At 37.5% G+C, this 19,818-nt stretch overlaps 1 protein-coding gene across 2 annotated transcripts in view; it reads right to left on the reverse strand.

Annotated features, from left to right (window-relative positions):
• The window catches only part of Peli1 (pellino E3 ubiquitin protein ligase 1), a 67,414-nt gene that overhangs the window by 35,078 nt on the left and 12,518 nt on the right, over nucleotides 1–19,818 (reverse strand). The window lies entirely within an intron of this gene.

Genomic DNA, 19,818 nt, shown 5'->3' on the forward strand with positions numbered 1-19,818 from the left:
ATCCACCTGCCTCTGCCCCCCAAGTGCTGGGATTAAAGGCGTGCGCCACCACCGCCCGGCGTGTGTTTGTTTTTAATAGGCTATATGGTTATGTCCAGTTTTTAACTTGCCAAATCAATGTAACTCCAATTTCTGAGAAATTGTTCAGTAAGTCCAAGTTTTGTTAACAAAGCATAATTCTTCCTGGTTAGGAGCAATAAGAAGAAAAAAGTAATTAGTGAAACTGTATTTTGAAGCTGAAAAGAACTTCAATGAGTATACGGTTCAATTTGTTCCTTTCAAGTCTGCTCTTTTATAGATGAGAAAAGTCTGTATGTACATGTGTAAGGTCAAGTTATTTGATGAAGGTTGGAGTGCTAAGTACTTAATCTAACCAAGGAAACACAGGATTCCCATGTCAGAACTTATTTGTAGGAAACATTCCAAACACTAAAGAGCAAAGAGAACAAAGCCATCAGCCAACAAGCAACTACAATGCACTATGTAGTATTAAACAAGATAGTAAAATATTTAGTATTACTCTTTACTATATTTGTTAAAATTTTTTAAAGGTTTACTTTTTATTTTATGTTGGCCTGCATTTATGTATGTATATGTACTATGTGCATGCCTGGTGCCCAAGGAGGCCAGAAGAGGGTGTCATATCCCCAGGAACTGGAGTGACAGAACAGTGTGAGCCACCATATGGATGCTGGGAACCAAGCACAGTCCTCTGCAACAGCAGCAGGTACTCTTAGCTGATAAACTACCTTTCCAGCCTAATTTGTTTGAAGTTATATCACAAAGAGAAAATTAGGCAAAAACTTGATGACAGGCACCACTGAGACATGTTTTTTCCTTTCTATGTACATGTGAGGGTTGGGGGTGAGGTGTATGCGCCTACAGAGATCAACGTCAGATATCGTCCTCTATAGTTCCCCACTTTATGTTTTGAGACTGACCTGGAGCTAGCTGTTTCTGCTAGACTGGGTTGCCAGCAAGCCCATCTTTCCCACCCAATCTCCCCAGTGCTTGTTACAACTATGTGTTATGTCTAGCTTTGATGTGCATGCTAGGAATCCAAATTCATATCATGTGTTTGTACAGCAAGTACTTTATAAATCCTCTAAGCTATTTCCCCAGTCTTGAGACTTTTTGTTTGTTTTGTACACCAGACACAGCATAAACCGATTATTCAGACACCTACTTTGTGTGTTCTGCTTATTTGAAAGTCTCCTCGAACACACACACAGAAATCTAGGTTTCAAAAGTACTGCCATAGCTAATACACAGAATGGGAAAAAGTAATTTTCAATCATATATCTGATAAAAGGCTTGTAATCTTAATATATAAAGAAGTGTTAAAGCTGAAGAATAATGCAATAACCCAGATTAAAAAAGGTAAGGTACAAACATCTGTTTCTTCAAAGAACATAAACAAAAAGATGCTTAATATTGTAAGAAATCAAAACTACAAGATATTATTTTCCCTTATATAGTATAGGACAGCAATAATCATAGTAATAGTAATAATAAAAGCCAGGTAAGACTACTGAAAAATGAAAACCTTTAATTGCTGTTAGTGGGAAAAGACATGGGGCAGTCACTTTGGAAAATACTTTCGTAAATATAAAGTTATCACATGACTAAACAACGTAATCTCTAGGCATAAACACAAGATAAATGAAAACCTAAGTCTACATAAAAACTGCATCAATGTTTACAGCATTGCCTGAAATTGGAAATATTCATAATTGTCCCACAGTGGAAACAGACCAAATGTCTATCAATTTATAAATAAGTAAAATGTACACACCCATATAATGAAGCATTACATTAGTGGCCCATGAAAACAGTCCTGGATATGCTGCACCATGAATGGACTTTCAAAACAATTAGCTAAGTGAAAGTAGTCAGTCTTTAGAAGCACACATTTTCTCTATGACTGTACTTACAGGTATTGTCCAGAACAAGCAGAGACAGAGAGAATGGGTTGGTAAGTGGATTGATTGTTTACATCTCTCTCTCAGTCTCTTTCTCTGTTCTTCCCTTGCTTCCCCTCCCCTTCCTTTCCTCTCTTTCTGTGTGTAATACAAATAGAAGATGAGAGTGACAACTAAAGAACATTTATTTCACATGATATAAGTATTCTAAAATTTCAATGATGGTTTTAAGACTACACTCCAAGTAGGTAAATTGAAAAGTATGTAAATTAGACCTCCATACAGCTGTGAGAATAACGGGTCAACAACTAAATGAAACACTAGATAAAAAATTAACAAAATAACAGGATAACTAGATAACAATTAAGCCAGTCAACAAATAAAGTCACAACCTAAAGGCTCAGTCTCATAGTACTATCCGCAATTGTGTCATCTAGACACAAACTGACAGAAGGAAGCTGGGACAGCAGGATTACAGTGAGACTGTCACAAACAAGCAATAGAAGCCCCAGAAAACCTGTAGTTCTGACCTACTGGATATAAGCTAAAGGGCTCCTTTACCCCTTCCTTGGGTTCCATAATCTATTAGTACAGTTTGCAGAAGAACTCACAAAACAAAACAATGTTTCCTAAAGACAAGTCCAAGACAGCTACTTAGGAGTCTGAAGCAGGAAGACTGATCAACTGAACCCAAGAGCCTATTTTTAAAACTAAAAAAAATATGCAAACAAACAAGCAAGCAAGCAAACAGTAACACGTACAGACAGTCAAACGTAAGGACAAGGCATTTAGAGTGACAGTATGAAGGGGAGCTTGCACTGCCCTGTCCAGGGATGCCACTCCCAGGACTCAAATGTGTTCAATGATCCAAACCCAGTCTTTGCACTTTCTAGTCACTTGGTCTTTCTGGTGACCAGTCCAATCCTAAGGTTAATTAGGGATTCCATTCTAAGTCAAGTACAAGACTTCAAGGTTGATTAGAAGGGACTCATATTATGAATAACAAAGGCTAGTTTTAGCTCTATGCCAGGAACCCTGCTTGGTATTAAGCACTCAACATACTTGTAGCATTTTATAGCCATAGTATCAAATTAGGTTGAATAGTCAAATAAACAGCTTAATGTAAACCCACGGTCAATTTTATTTGACTTAATCCCCACACCCTTTTAAAGTAGGACAAATGTAAGTTTATTAAGGGAAACTGAGGTAAACTCCTGGGTGTGAAAGGTGCTAAGGACCAATATGTCTTAAAACAAAGATATCAAGCCATGAATCTGGTATTAAATCCAAAGCATAAACAGTCCCGTTAATTATATGCCCACCTATCTACTTTTAGTGATATTCTTATTTGGCTAGATCACTAAAAATCAAAGTCCTCTGATAATTAGTATTTCAAGGTTACTAGTTGACTGTCCTCTACCACTGGAAGATATAAATCAGCCCCCTTCTAAGATTTTAAGTTAGTACTTTCCAATAAATTCTTACTATGACTTCTATTAACAGTTCTGGCTTCTCCCTTCACTTTAATTAGCCTGGATGTTGGAGTAACCTCCAAATTATGGAATGTGGCATCTCTTCTTGTAATTTTTTCCATGTAGAGTTTTCATTAATGTAATCACTAACTCAACAAATACTATTTACTATACAACCAGAAGCTGCCAGAGTATTTAAACTAAAGCAAAAAAGTTAATTAACATGGTTATGGAAAAAAGCTATCTCAATTAGCCCAAACCAAATGAGCAGAAGACATACAATACTTAAATAATTTATTGTATAGAGGAGACATTTATGTCATGAGCATGTGTGGAGGTCAGAGGACCACCTAGAAGAGTCAATTCTTTTCTTCCTGGGGATAGAACTCAGGTCTTGAGTCTTAGTAGAAAGCACCTTTACCCACTGAGTCATCTGGCCTACCCCCAGATACAATATTAGTGTTCCTTAATAGTAAATACTATATGATGTCAAAGAAAAGTAGTTCTGGGAAAGCTTCATTTTAAGAGGGGTATTCGAATTGGACCCTGGAAGATAGTGGGGAAAGCACTTTTAAGTGGAAGAAACTACCATCAAGACAGAAAAACCATTTTGTGTGTTTAGGCAAGAGTAAGTTATTAGGTTTCCTGGAGTACAGATTTGGCTAAAAGATCAATAAAAAACAAGCAGAAACCAAGGGCCATGTTAGTCCTTGAAGACTATTAGAAAGCACACACACAAGATGTGTAAGTAAATGAGATACACCTGGAGGGTAAAAATTGCCTGGTATTGTGAATCCTAAGAATCAGAACAGAAATTGAATGTCACTCAATCTTTAAGGCTTCAGAAAGAAAGCAAACATACATAGCAGGCATTAAAAACTCCATATATGTTAAAATTAATCTTTATAACTGTCCATGACAGACAGAAATTAGGCTATTAAATTGCTCATGTTAATTTAGAAAGTAGTTAGTAAAAGTTGAGGACTAGATTTAAGCAAATGCTGTAATGGGCTGGAGAGATGGCTCAGCAGTTAAGAGCACTGACTGCTCTTCCAGAGGTCCTAAGCTCATTTCCCAGCAACCACATAGTGGCTCACAACTATTTATAATGAGATCTGATGCCCTCTTCTGGTGTGTCTGAAGACAGCTACAGAAGAAAAAAATAAGCATATGCTGTAACTTTATACTCTGCACAAATAAACTAACAACAAACTTACTAAGCTACTGAGACTAAAAATATGATGTAAAATAATATTGTCTCAGACAAAACAACATTAGTTAAAACTTTTAGTCTGTTTGTTACTGACTGTGGCAAGTTGGTCTTTTTGTTTTGTTTTGTTTTGTTTTTTGCCATTTTGACAGCAACCACCTGAGAGATCAAAAGGGTTCAAATGATTCCCGGTGATGGAGTGAAAAGCATGCTATATGTGCATTTAGACAGACTGCATGATAGAAGCTATAAACTAAAAGTCACAAAAGGCAATTTATAATTTTAGGTACTGAGAACCAGGAGAAATTGGTCAAGCATGAGTTTATTTACAGAGATGGAGAAAACGAGGTAATTTGGAGCAAAATTAATTATTCATCAACAGTTATTCAATTTTAAAATCTGCAAAATAAAGTACCATATTTGATATCAAGACCTGAAAAATATATACCCTTTAAAGTATATTATTTCTTGAAAGACTAATTTAGTAAATAACAAAAAGGGCCAGGAGGAAAAGGCACCAAATTCATCAAATTCTAAGCCATTCAGATCTTATTTGAAAACTTCTGAAAAATTTACTGTCAATGGATCATAGCAGTGTTTATAGTCAATTGTGACTCAGGCTTTTAATTCAAATAAGTGTGATTTAAAATGAAATATCTTCTAGAAAATATTGTTGCATTAAAAATTATATCCATTAAACCTAGCATGATAGCATGGACATGCCTTTAACCCAGCACTTGCAAGGCACAGAGGGAGAGGTAGGTGAATCCCCTGAGTTTGAGGACAACCTGTTCTACAAAGTGAGTTCCCAGAACAGCAAGGGCTACACAGAGAAACCCTGTTTCACTCTCCCTCCCCCCCCCACATTTTCCCCCCAGAGGAATATATATATTATAATATACATATACATATATGTATATTATATATATGTATATAGTCCACTGAGCGGCATTTTAACTACCCCTCCCTACACTTCCCAGTGCCGTTGTTGACTGTGTCACTGTATTTTTATTTTTGCTTAGAATAGCTCTTATTATTGTTGTAAAAGATTACTGTACTTGTAAATGTCATTAACCTAAGAGATCTAGACTTGCTTCTGGTAACAACATTTGAGAGACGAAATTTAGCTTCCTTTAACTACACTGGAAGGCATATGTATTTCTTGTTTTCAAACCAGTTCTCTACCTTATTTTATAATTCAGGCATTAAATACATGAATTTCATTCATAAAGTTTAGAGTCACATTTTTATAGTTTAGATATTCAAAAAGAATAAACTCTAAATTAAGTTCCCTCTTAGTAATTTTTGTTTTGACCAAAATTTGATAAGTAATACCAACCAGTTTTTTTCATTCTCAAATCAGAGTATATTTATATCAAAACTGAGATACAAGGAGATGGGCAGTGCTATTAAAAGCCCAGTCAAAACCTATCTTAAGAGTCAGGTTAGCTCAGTAAATATTTTCAGAGTGCCTACTATGGTTCCAGTACTTTAGTTTGTTGTTGTTGTTGTTGTTGTTTTTTCGAGACAGGGTTTCTCTGTGTAGCCCTGGCTGTCTTGGAACTCACTCTGTAGACCAGGCTGGCCTTGAACTCAGAAATCCACCTCCTCTGCCTCCCAAGTGCTGGGACTAAAGGTGTGCGCCACCAACGCCTGGCAGTACTTTTGTTTTGACAGATTAATGTGAAGTGCTCTTACCTTGTATGAGCTACTAAAACTAGGTAAGAAAGTTTTTCTTCTAGAATTTTTCTGTGATTTCCTATTTTTAGCCATTTAATAATGGCCTTAAAAGTGACCAGTCTTTAGTCTAAGCGTTCAGATCTGCAGACATGCTTTAAAAGTGTGATGGGTTAGCTGCCCACCAGCAGTTGTTTCTCCTCATTCTGGCACCACAGACAGGTTTTTGTGTTTTTGTTTTTTTTTTTCCTTACTGGCTCTCAAATTCTTTCCTAAAATACTATATTTTAACCTGAGTTAGTAACTTGAATTAAAGATTTAGTTAGAATACTGTGACACCTGTAGTGAGATTTGTTTTGTTTTGTTTTTTATGTGTACGAGTACACTGTAGTTGTACAGATGGCATTGAGCCATCATATGTGTGGCTGCTCTCTGCCCTGCTCACTCTGGCCTGCTCGCTCCAACCCCACAATTCACTGTATCTGTCTTCTGATGCATCAGAAGAGGGCGTCTGATCTCATTACAGGTGGTGGTTGTGAGCCACCATGTGGTTGCTGGGATCTGAACTCTGTGACCTTCGGAAGAGCAGTCAGTGCTCTTACCGCTGAGCCATCTCAACAGCCCTGTAGTGAGTTTTTAAGTGTATACTTTGATCTGTGTTTATCTACTTTTTTGCATTAATTATGATTTCTTGGCCTTTTACTAGAGTTTTACTGAAGACTATATAATGGTATGTTTAAACTTTACATTTTAAAATGTGTTCAATATTATTTAAATTTCATGCACCTCAGAATCCTCAGCAAGAATCTCTTGATATTTTCACATATTAAACTCATCAAAACATTGAGTTTAAATAAGTTTATATGATTATTTTCATAACAGAATAACAAGATCCTAATTACCATATTGCCCTTCCTCTCTGAAGGAAAGAAACATGGATATAAAATAGCATGAAACTGATGAATTTGCATCTATAACTTATCATCACAGATTAATTGGTCTCTCACTATTCTGTAATTACTGAGCCAAGTATCTACAAGGACAAACAGCAAAACTTCCTATTCACTGCAGTAAAATCAATTAGGTTATTCACACATTTAGTGAACACTTGCCAAAGTCTTTCCTTTTTTGGTTTCAATAAAAAGCAGTCATATTTTTAAAAGTTAGTTTGTTTTGAAAAAAAGCCAGGGTTCTTAAATTCAGTGTCACTTCAAAACTCTTGCTTCACTTGTGTGGGTGGAGCAAGAAAGAAACCAAGACATCTAGAACAAAATGTGAAGTCAAGGGAAATTTTTAGACAGCAATAAATTGTAAAAATCATTAACTTACAGTCAGAACAATCTTCTGCAAAGAAACATAAATGGAAGAACTTTTACCTGGCAATTCAAAACTCCTAGGTACAGAATGCCATAAATATGGAGATCTTATTTGTTTAATTTGGCTCTTTTCCTACTCAATAAGCTATAACTGAAACATATTTAAAAAGTTTTTGTCTACTGTTCTTAATGACTATAAAAATGATTGTATTTGGAGACTTGAATTTTTAAGACTTTATGAAATATATTTTCTTTTATGATATTAAAAGTGTTCTTCATCAAATTTACCTTTAAAATTTCTAACACTAAGCACTTAAACCCACTTCAAACAAAGCATTCAAATTTTGTAAAAACACAAGACCTATACAAACACTAAATGGACACACTACTGATCCCTGAAGATCAGGTTTTAAATCCAAGCAGAAAATTGTTGGTTGCTCCCATAACACCATTCCACTATTACATCAGCGCATCTATCTTGCCAGGTTAGTTATTCAGTGACTTAGCTGCCAGGTCCGCTGTAGCTCACACAAGACTCTTCTCCCTTGGTAGCATGCAAAGAAACCTGCTAGCACCATTTGAACGCTAGCCAGTGGCACTGAAGCTTCCAAGTTAATACTAGCTTGTTTTTTCCATGTCCTGTCTTCAGCAATAGGGTCTTACCATCAACTTCTAGAGAGTTAACAGAGCAACAGTAGTAGCCTGTCATGTCTGAGGGCAGTATATGGGACCGCACTGAGTTTTTTGGTAGCCTATAATGTCTGCAGAGGCATCTTCTTTTTTGAGTAGATAACATTTAATACAGAAACACACAACCAGTTACTATGTAAAGGATAAGGAATTGTGGAGTACTCAGCTCGCTCTATATGGTGTGCCCTTCCCCCAGCCTTGATTAGGCTAAATAAACCTTAAGTGTTTGCCACGGTTGGACCTAAACGACTCAGGTTGAGTCAGTTTCCTACAGGAGTAGACTGCCCGCTGAGCTTGCATCACAACTCAATCCAGCTGAAACAAAGGATGGATTTGTGGTCTCTCCCTATATAAACTCAGTGCTGACTACTAAACTTTTAGCCTTGATCAGAAATTTTTGTCTTGGCTTCATCCTTCTCTCGCACCCTATCCTTTTTCATTTCTAGCCTCCCCTTCAGGTACCCAGTTCAACCATGGCTGCTGGACAGCTACAATATGGGACATCTAAATCACACCTTCTGCCAAGGTTTATGGAAGAGGTAGTGGAAAGAGTGTAAGAGTGGCATCTGTAGGGAACAGTATTTGCCAGACATGATAGGACCACTGAAAACATCAACTTATAGTGCCAATGATTCACGAATAAGACCTCTACAAGATCCATCCAGCCAAAATCCCACACAGATCGAGTGGGGCTCATAAATTCTCACCCTGTCTGAGGAGATACTGGTAATGAATGGCTGCCGAGGAAGGGAGATTTTCTTCAGGGATTCAGGTATGCTTTTGTGAATGGCCTCACACCCTTGCCTATACATGCAGCATTAAATGGATTCAGTGAGTATTTTATAAAAAGAAAGAGAACATGTTAAGTTGGTAGGAAAAAGTAGAGGAGGGGGTAAGGCGTATAGGTGATTGAAAAGCATATAAAACTTTTTAATGAATAGAAACAGTGTTGGTAACATTATTTGAGCTTCAGGTGGAACTCCAATTTATACAAATCAATACATTCCTATCCCACTTAATTCAGCTATAAGTTTTTTTTTATTACAATGGGGTTAACTAATACAAAAACTATTTCAAGTATGTTTGTTTTCCTTAGAGTAAATATATTAGAATTCATAAAATATCATAGAATTCAGTTCCTAGAAAAGATGGAAACATTTTTCCTCACAGATGGTTCTGGGTTTTCTATGTCTGCCCTCCTTTCAAGGCCGTGGGGCTTTGTATTTTCTGTCTCATATTATCAATAAACAGAATTCTTTCCTACAAAGGAATAAAGAAACTGGCAATAAAAAAAGTCACAAGTAATAGGAGGGAAAATAAGGGGTAAACTAGCTATGTTGTAAACACGTATGTTTTTACTTATGGTAAACTTAAGTAAATTCAACAATACACAAATTTTAATACAAAGGCATCAAAGTACTAACACCAAAGTTCCAATGTAAAAAGCAGCTGGGTCATGAGAGTGGGTAAGCTGGCCCTGCCCCTCACCAGATGCAAAGTGGGCCCTGCACCTTGCCTGGGCAGCACAGTAGAGCTAGCCCTGGTGGAGGAGGTACAGGTGAGCCAGCCCAGAGGGCAAGAGTGAGGGAAAGTTGACCCCACCACTCTTCTGCCATGAGGTGTGGGGGTAGACACGGACCCTTCGAGTTCCTCAGGCTAGGACGCAGGGGAGAAAAGAGAGAGTCTGGGAGGAAGGATGGAATGTGGGAGCTTCAGGAAAGAAAGCCAAACAGCCATGTGAGAACTGGGAGGATGGCCACTGGCCACTTCCCCAACTGGGCCTGAGGTAGCAGGGGAAGGTTTAGGAGTGCTCAGTCACTGAGTTAGCTAAGGCATTTAAAAAATAAAATAATGTGTGTGTGCCTTTCATTCAGGAATCCAAAGAGTTCCTGGGCAGATGGCTGGGAGCACAAAGCGGTATAGCAAAAACTCCACTATACCCTCTTTGACACAGGGCAGTAGCAGGCTGTCTGAGAGGAGTCCCAGTGAGTTTCCAGTACTGATGGTGTCACAGAAGCCAGAGGCCTTGAACCAGACCAATGAACTCACTGCAATGACATATGCAAATTAAGATATGTAGACAGAGTGGTAATTCTCTGGGACAAACTGTGACACACTACTTCCCCAATGAGATGTTTTCTACGCTTTGTTTTATTTTTGCTTGGTTGTGTTTTATTTTGATGGGGAGGTTGCAAGGGTGGAGGGGAGGGGGAAATGAATGGGATTGGGGTAAAGAATCAATAAAAAGTTTAAAAAACCCTGGGTTAAAAAAAAAAAAACTTAAACTAAAATAAAAACAACAAAACACCCTAACAATCAGGCAAATCATTTCATAATTTCAAGAGAAAACTGTTAAACATAAAATAAAAATCCTTGATTTTATGCACACGGGTATTATGTCTTGTTACTGAGTGCCCAAGATGTCCTAAAAATCGTTAGCAAAAGGCTCAACAACGTAAGTCACAACTGAAGTCACTATATAATACTGTGAAACTATAGCAGCTACACTTTCTAGAGTTTTGGCAATCTAAACTTAAAAGAGAGAAAAGTAAACAATGCACAGAGTAAGAAGGAACTATGGTGTGCACTGTGCTTCCCAAATCACACAAGGTAAGATCTTATATGTGCATTTAAAGCATCTCCATCTTAAAGTACCAGGTGCGCACCCCTGAGTGAGTCACCATACTCTTCTCATCATAGGGAGGCCATGTACAAGTGGATGAGCTAAGTTATCACTTAGGATGAACTAAGATAGTCATATTAAAGAGTCCAGGACCCACACTGTCTTATGTCTGACCGCTGACACTGACATTTAGTTTCTGTATGACTTGGACTAGCTTTCACTGAGGATCAATTTCCTTTTTGTAAACTTGAGATCATAATAAAAATAACTAGCATATTCTAGGCTGTATCATAAATGCCAAGTTATCAGAATTTTACATGTTAATTCTTTTACTCTTAATGTTCTTAGTCAGTAAATAATAAAAAGTAGTATTATCTGTTATTTTGTATATAAAGAAATCAAGACTCTAATCAGGTCATTTAACTACCTGAGGTTACAAAACTAAAATATTCGACACTTAAGAAAGTTGGAGAGATGCTTCAGTGATTAAGAGCACAGGTTGCTCTTCCAGAGGACCCAGGTTTTATTCTGAGTAGCTATATGGTGGCTCACAACTGTCTGGAATTCCATCTCCTGAAGACTTGATACCTTCTTTTGACTTCTGTAGGTAACACATGTACATGGTACACAGATATACATGCAGGAAAAATATTTATACACATAAAGTGACATTTAGGATTAGACCATGAGAAATTTGGCCAAGACCCTATATTCGCAACCATTATATCCTACAATATTACTCAATTTCAAAGTATTGTTACAAGATATTAAACACCTAGAATATAGTAGTAGTATGACAGCTTAATGATTAGTGCTCTTTTGAAAAAGTTTCTATTTACTAGAATCTTTATATTACTAATTGCTTTAAAATAATTAATATAGAAAGTATTTTCTACTGAAAAAAATTACTTGAAGAGGGAGAAAATGCTGGAAATTCTTACAGGTCCAAAGCATGGTAATTTAAAACACTTTTCAAATAACCATGACAAAGAGTTAGAAACAAATGCATATATAACTCTGGAGCCTGGAGGAGAGATATGCACTAGAATATAAACCTAAAAATGTTTACAATACAGATAGAATTTCCTTACCTAGGGAAAGAGTATAGAGAGGACAGGAGAGAAAGGGGGAGGGCCTAAAACTATGGTGGCTGCAGTCCTAAGACAATGAATCAACAATAACATGGAGCTGATGAAGTCAGTGATCTTCACAGATTTCCAAAGGACTGCTGAGATCAGTATTATTAGCATCATTATGCAGCACATAATCAAGAGTAGAAAGCAAGTGTTTGAGAAACTAGAGTGATGGCTCAGTGGGCAAGAGAGCTTGTGGCTCTTGCAGAGGACCTGGGTTCATATTGTAGCACTTAAAGAGACTCACAATTATCTATGGCTTCAGTTCCAGAGGATCCAACACTTTTTTCTGGCTTCTACAGGCAGTAGGCACGTATGTGGTGCCCACATGTGCAAGCAGACAAAACACTGATACATGCTGCATTGGCTAGTTTTGTGTGTCAACTTGACACAAGGTAGAGTCATCAAAGAAGCCTCAGTTGAGAAAAATGTCTCCAGAGATCTAGCTGTAAGGCATTTTCTCAATTAACAGTGTGGAGAGCCTAGCCCATGGTAGGTGGTGCTATCCCTGGGCTAGTGGCCCTGGGTTCTATAAAAAAGCAGGTTAAATAAGCCATGTGAAGTAAGTCACACCCCTCCATAGCCTCTGCATGAGCGCCTGCCTCCAGGATCCTGCACTGATTGAGTTCCTGCCCTGACTTCCTTTGGTGAGAACTAGAAAAGTAGACGTGAACACAGAATAAATCATTTCCTACCCATCTTGCTTTTTGGTCATGGTGTTTTGTTGCAGCAATAGACACACATGACACATATGAAAAAAGTTAATATATCTTGCAAACATCTAAGACATGTTATTACATTCAAACTTTGTTCCACTGCAAGTCACCAATACCACTATGTATAAAAGACATTGTGCGTAAGCATTCAACAGTAAAACTATGATCTAATAATGAAAAACTTCCTAACTGCAAGTTAAGCACCTATGTGCTTATAATTTTGTAATTCTAGAACTCAGGAGGTTGAGACAAGTTTAAGGCTAACCTGGGTTAAATAGTAAGATGCCCGTAAAACGCACACACACAAGCACACAAACACACACACACCGAAAAAACAAAGCAAGAAAACAAAACAAAACAAAAAACCCCTGCAAAATGTTGTATTATGCACCAGGGAAACAACAAAACTAAGACTCCATCCTTACCCTTATAAAGCTATAATCTGGTAAAATAGTGCTTGGGCCTCATGGGAACAAAGAACATTCATCCAGGTTTAGAGTATAGAGGTTTAGGTTTGACTGGTATAATAATAATAATAATAATAATAATAATAATAATAATAATAATAATAATAATAATACCACCCACTCACTGGATTTTCTGAGTCTCTAGCCCTGAATCTCTAGGCTCTAGAAACAAAACACAATAAATTTAGATCTCTATGCATACAGCTTATACCCTCTAGAGTGAATCCAGATGAGTTAAAAGAGAATCCCAGGGCTGGGGTGTAGCTCAGCTGCTGAGTGCTTTTAGCCTGCATTAAGTCCTGAGTTGGTGCTGCTGCCTGTAGCTGTAGCACTTCTGAAGTGGGTCTTTAATCCCAGCACTTGGGAGGCGGTGGCAGGGGGATTTCTGAGTTTGAGACTAGCCTGGTCTACAGAGTGAGTTCCAGGACAGCCAGGGCTACACAGAGAAACCCTGTCTCAAAGAACCAAGAAAAAAAAAGTTCAAGATCATCCTAGAGGCCAGCCTGGGCTACAAAAGATGAAGAGGAGGGGAGGAGAAGGAAGAAGAGAGGGAAGAAAGGAGGATGAAAGGGAGGGGTGTTTTACATAAGCACTATCACAAAGACATTAACCAAACAGTAAAGAGACCTGATACCCTAAACTTGAAGAAGATTCTCTGTAGAATATACCAAATGTCCAACTAATGGAAAGGCTCAGGCAAAGGCATTTATTTCAAACAAAGGGACAAACCTATGCAGAGGCTCAAAACTCTTTTGGCAAAGAATAAGAATTTTTTTTATGGTTTAAGCACTGTGGTGGTTTCAAAGAGACATGTTCCTCATAGGCTAATAAATATCTGAACACTTGGACCCCAGTTGATGGCACTGTAAGTCACTGGGGGCAGATTTTGAGAGTTTATAGCTTTACTCTACTTCCTGTTCTCTCGTTTCCTGTGTGTGTATGTGTAAAATGTGACCAGCCAGCTCCTGTTCACAAGACATGCTGTCCCCACCATGATGGACTCTATTTCCTTGAAACAATAAGCCAAAATAAACTCTTTTTTCTTTAAGATGCTGAGTTAAAGTCAGTGTTTTATCATGGCAACAGAAAAGAAACTAATTCAAGCATGAAGATGAAGGGGAAACAGCAAAGCTAGCAAGTCAGGTTAGAGCAAGCCATACAGACTCTGTAAGCCAAGGCGATGCACTTGGACAGACATACCAGGAGATAGGAACACAATGCAGGGGGCTGACAAAACTAGGTTTTATTTGGTCAAATTCTCAACTGATAACCTCAAGGGATCATCCTCTGGCCCCAACTGGCCCACTGCAGAGCCTTCAGCTCAGTAAATGGTACCATTACAAAAACTAACCTAGTTAATGGCTCATATCAGAAATCCGATGTCCTTGGTACTTCTTTCTCTGTAATCTTTTGGATCCCACCCTACCATTATGCCACTGTTTGACTTCTGAAGCAGTCTCAGAACACACTACCAGGTCTCTGCTCATGCCATACTCCAAGCCTGAACAATACTGCTCTAGCTCAAACTAACTGGTGACAGCTTACAGATGAAATTCCTCAGAAAGCTCTCTCTTATTATCCAATGGAACATGGGTTCCCTCTGCTGTTCTCTCATAGCACTTTGCTCTGTATTGATCTGTATATTTAATTGCTTTTAATATCTCTCTCCCTATTTTGTGATTTTCATTCAGAAAAAAATGCCTCAGTTTGTTCTTTCACTATATACACAATGCTTACAAAGCACTTTCTTGATTCAAAGGAAGATAACTGATAGCAATATGGAAGATGCATGAGAAATACGTGGCTAACTAGAATCAGTGACATCAGACAAAAATAATCAGAGCAGGATGCTGATAAGAGTAGTAAAAATCACTTTTAATTTCTGGACATGTACTTTGTTTGCTCTGTGCTGTGGACTGAGCAGAGTACTTTATCCTTTGCCATGCCAGCAGGAAGGTGTTTAGGTCCTTGAGAGGTTAAGTAAAAACTGTCATCTGCCCAGGTAATGGGACAGAGCTGTTAATCCTGAGGAAAGTGTGTTCAGTTTTCCTCTCAGCAAAGCTTCTCTCCATAGTGAAGATTACCCAGACCGGGGAAAAGGCCAAAATGAAAGGAACTAGTAGACTGAAAAACGGGGAGTGAATCTAGAAATGACTTCCAAACACAGTTTAGTGATGATAGAAAAACCAGAGAGAAAGAAACAGAGTGCCTTTGAGAGTTCCCTTCTTCATACCAAGATAGCCTTGGAATCACTACTTGCTTAGTTAAGTAAAATGTGGTACAAGGCTCGCTGTAGCAGCATACCTAATCTCAACATCTGGGAAGTTTGAGACAGGACAAGATGAGTTCAAAGCTAACTTATGATACTACATAATAAAATCATGTTTCAAAAATCCTAAGTAAACAAATAAGAACTTCAGCTCTACCCAGATACATTTACTGAGAATGATCTCCTATCTGAGAAGTAATGGTTCCACTAAATAGATAAAAATGACAACCATGTCAAAAGCCAGTTCACAGAGCTAGAAAGCAAGCTTTTTTAAAAAAAAAATTTTATTTATTATGTGTATGAGTACACTGTAGCTGTACAGATGCTGTGAGCCATCATGTGGCTACTAGGAATTGAACTCAGGATGGCCCCGCTCACTCCAGCCCCAATCGCTCCGGCGTAATTCACTGTAGCTGTCTTCAGACGCACCAGAGAGGGCATCAGATCTCATTACGGGTGGTTGTGGGCCACCATGTAGTTGTTGGGATCTGAACTCAGGACCTTCAGAAGAGCAGTCAGTGCTCTTACCTGCTGAGCCATCTTGCAGGCCTGAAAGCAAGCTTTTAATCTCTGGTTTCATGGTTTGTCTACAAGCATTATTCTGAACTTGATTTACCTGAGATTTATGTTAGAGAGCCTTTAAAACTTGACATGAATTTAAATCACATTATTGCTAAGTATTTTAATTTGTTTCTATTCCTTTTGGAATTTGAAGTGTCCCTGTAAATTTTCTTCAATCCTTTAATATACTTTTATAAAACATTAAATGATATCCCTGAATATAAAGAATTCTTAAGTTCACATAATATCAAGGGTGATTCATCAATGCAAAGAGACAATAGTGCAGACTGTCTCTATAGAAGCAAGTCAGTATAGAAGAAAGATATCCTATAGGCAAACTATGTGAAGTCATGGAATCTTGAAGCTGGAAGATGACAAACAGACTTCATCTAAAATGCCCACACTATATAAAACAGATCAAGAAAGGAGTCTGCTTGAGCACCACTGTGCACTTCTTTAATGCCAACACAGCACTCAGGAAGTTAAGGCAGGATGATCATAAAGCCATCCCAGGTAATACAGAGAAGATTCAGACTCAAAAAGCCAAAAACCTTCTGGAGCTGGTTTGTGATCAGCAATTCCTTGTAGCTTCCATGTGGGGTTCCATGGAGAACATAACTACCAAAGAGTATGTGATTTTGTAAAGGTAGGAAACTAAGGTTAAGGTAGGTTAAATGAAATACAACACAGCCAAAAATAAATAAGCAAATCAGAATTCTTAGGTCCCTCAACTTTAGGGCCTGGGATTTTAACCCAGCAATATAATGTTTCTCCTCCTTAATGTATTTATACAGTAAAATGTTCTTTTTATGTAACAGATAATAAAAACCAAACTAATTAAAATTTAAAGGGAGGGAATACACACCTTTGGAGGTTTTATTAGACTATTACAGGATTTGTAATCCTATAATAAAGACATGTTCATGTAAGTGCATTCAAAGATTTAAATGAAGCTCACAATCTTTAGGTTCTATCACTGTGATCAATGAATCTCTGACTCAAAACTGCTTCCTGACAATATCACTTCACATGGTGAATTTTTCCATTTGATAGTTCTCCTTTAGAGTTTAACCATTATGACTCAGGGCACTTTGATGCTATGAAGGAGCTTTCAATACAAGGGGTAGGAGGAGAATGAGGGGGCCTACTGAATCATTAACAGCCTACGTAGTTATGAAACTCAGCAAATCCTTTTTGGAAACCATTTTCAAGGCAGCTTTAGGAGGCAAATTCTTTAAGAGGTAATCTATATACCAGAAAACCAGCCTCTTATTTATTTAAAGACACACAACTAGGAAACTTCAGCACAAACATTTTCTTTTTGAATGTCAGTGATACACTTTTTGATTTTCAGATCCCCAAAGTCAGTGTATGCCCTATACTCAACAGTTTAAGAGCCTCCTCAACATCTGTCATAGCTCTCAGTTAAACTGTGAGAACTAGTTCAGAGTCTGAATCATCTACTTTATGTGAAAATTACAGTAAAGTACTTGTAAAGAGTGTTCTGATGGATTCAGTCTACATATAGACAAGGTTGTGGTTTCTAATTAAAAACAGCTACTACCTTACAAAGACACGTATCTTAACACATTTTCTCATGAGTAATAAACTTAATTAGGTTTGTAATTTGGATGTTCTTGTCCTTTTATGGTAAATATACAGAATGATAATGAAAACTATCTGAAGAAAATTCACCATGCTAACCATAGCCTGAAATGAAGAAAACCAACTTCTAGCAGTCACAATTCATTAGATCTGGGATAACCCCACAGGAACATAAACAATAGGATGGATCTGCTAGGAATCAGGGTGCAGCATTAAGGTTTTGAAGAACCAGCCAAGTACCTTCTAATGTTTCAACCTATTTGAAAAAATAAAACTGAATTTAATTGAGCCTTCAAAAAAGCAATCCCAGTGATAGGCTGAAAATTACAGTAAACAAGCAGGAAAAATCAAGGCCAATCACTTCATATTTTATTCTTGTGGAAGGAAGGTATACACCTGTCATCACCTTACCATGTTCTCCTGTCTTCTGCTTGAATAGGGGAAAAAAAGCTCAATGAAATCCAGACATATCTCCCCTAAGGTCATGTGCAATTATATTATCATAGTGCTGGTTAAGTCTTCAATTGTACAATTTTGGAAAAGACTACCAATACCAAGAGTTGAAAATACTCTTTGAAATTCTACTCAAGCTATGAATTCTGCTATCAAACGTTGTTCTATCAACATAGAGTTCTCTACCTGAATGTAGTATTAATGCCTATTTATTTCCTAAACTAATCTAAAAATATATATCCCTCAAGTTAAATAGTTGTCTCGAGTCTAACTGACACATGGGGAAAAAAACAAAGACAAAGATAGGGGCTGGTGAGATGGCTCAGGGGGTAAGAGCACTGATTGCTCTTCCGAAGGTCCTGAGTTCGAATCCCAGCAACCACATGGTGGCTCACAACCACCTGTAATGAGATCTGACATCCTCTTCTGGTGCGTCTGAAGACAGCTACAGTGTACTTATGTATAATAATAAATACATCTTTATTTAAAAAAAAAAGACAAAGATAAAGAAGTTAAAAACCCCATTGGGTAAGTAGAAACAGGAAACTGCCACATGTGTTATCCTCACTCCTTCACTCTTTCAAGTTCATTTTATCAGCACAACAATGGCAGACTGGGTGAAGATTATGTGCAACAGCAACAGGCACAAGTAAAGCTGGCAGAGGAGCATAAAGGAAGAAGCAAGTACAAGAGTCAGGAGGTGGCTTAGGGTCTAAGAGCACTTGCTGCTCTTGTGGAGGACCTGTATTCAATTCCCAGGCTTATAACTGTCTACAACTCCAGAGGACTGGACACCCCTCTTCTGGCTTCCACATGGTACATATACATACATGGAGGCAAAATATAAATATAAGATAAATTATTCTTTAAAAATGAAGGAAAGCCAGTAACAGAGAACAGGAGAGATGAAAGTGAAAGAAGCAGGGATGTGAAGTTACAACACCTTGCACCACACAATCTGAGAATAGTGATCTGGAATCCATTGCTGTAAAAAGGAACACAGCTTAACTGACTGGACTTTAAGACATGTGTTATTATTGGGATTGTGTGTGTGCATGGTGCATTGGGAAAGAGTGCATGAGTGGAAGCCAGAGGACAACCTTGTGAAGTCAGCTCTTTCCTTTCAACTTTATGTGGACTTCAAAGTCCAAATTAAGGTTTCTAGGCTTGCACAGCAAGCATCTTTATCAGCCCAGCCATCTGGTCATCTCTAGACTGAATGTTCAAATGTTCTTAATTACTACTAATCATTTTTTCCAAAATTAAGCACAAGTTTTACTATGGTTATAGTGTTTAAGTGATATTCTTTTTATATAACAATTGTTCTCTCTTAATGGAAACATTTTTCTATTTTTTACTTAGTTTATAAATGTATACCTTAGTTCTCTAGGTTATAGGCACTTAGACAGTATCAAGGTACAAAAGCTTTTCCTGGCAGTTGCCTTATTATAATAATCATTCCTTTTGCTTCTTGCCCTCTTTTACTCAGCAATTCTACTTCTTCAGTATATTATTTATTCCACAAAAAATGAGAATGAAGATTTATAATCTTCTAGCCAAATCAAGAGACAAACATTATTTCTTTTTCCTTTAAAAAAAAAAGCATTTCTAAACAATATTTGGTTATAAGATTTTTTTTTAAAGTTTATTGATTTTTTTGGATGTACATATTCACAAATGTAGTACATATTGATAGGGTATTTT

The sequence above is a fragment of the Mastomys coucha genome, unplaced genomic scaffold (assembly GCF_008632895.1).
Source record: "Mastomys coucha isolate ucsf_1 unplaced genomic scaffold, UCSF_Mcou_1 pScaffold22, whole genome shotgun sequence".
Lineage (NCBI taxonomy): Eukaryota > Metazoa > Chordata > Mammalia > Rodentia > Muridae > Mastomys > Mastomys coucha.